Source organism: Podarcis pityusensis, assembly GCF_964106645.2.
Source record: "Podarcis pityusensis genome assembly, chromosome: 15".
Taxonomy (NCBI): domain Eukaryota; kingdom Metazoa; phylum Chordata; class Lepidosauria; order Squamata; family Lacertidae; genus Podarcis; species Podarcis pityusensis.
The window spans coordinates 21,505,629-21,505,949 of NC_138040.1; positions in this window are offsets into that span (position 1 = coordinate 21,505,629).

Sequence of the window (321 nt, forward strand, 5' to 3'; positions counted from 1 at the left end):
CAGAGGTTCTGGCTGGTTGGGAATGACAGTTGGGAGTTAACTGTCAGTTAGGAGAGACAGTTGGGGAAAGTCAGACAATGAAGGAATCCAGACAATGCTAAAGGGAAAGTTAATGACTAAGGCCTGAATATTAAGCTGGTTATCCCCAGTGTGTTAACAATACTTTGCTGGTGGAGATCAGAAGAACAGAGCCAGTGGCTGACTTATTTTAAAAGGCTCTCTCCTCCTCTTATGAGAATTATAGGGACCCTCAGGTACGAATGGACCCCCTGCACTGGTCTCTCTCAAGGAAGGAAATCCCTTCACCCAAAGGATCTCATG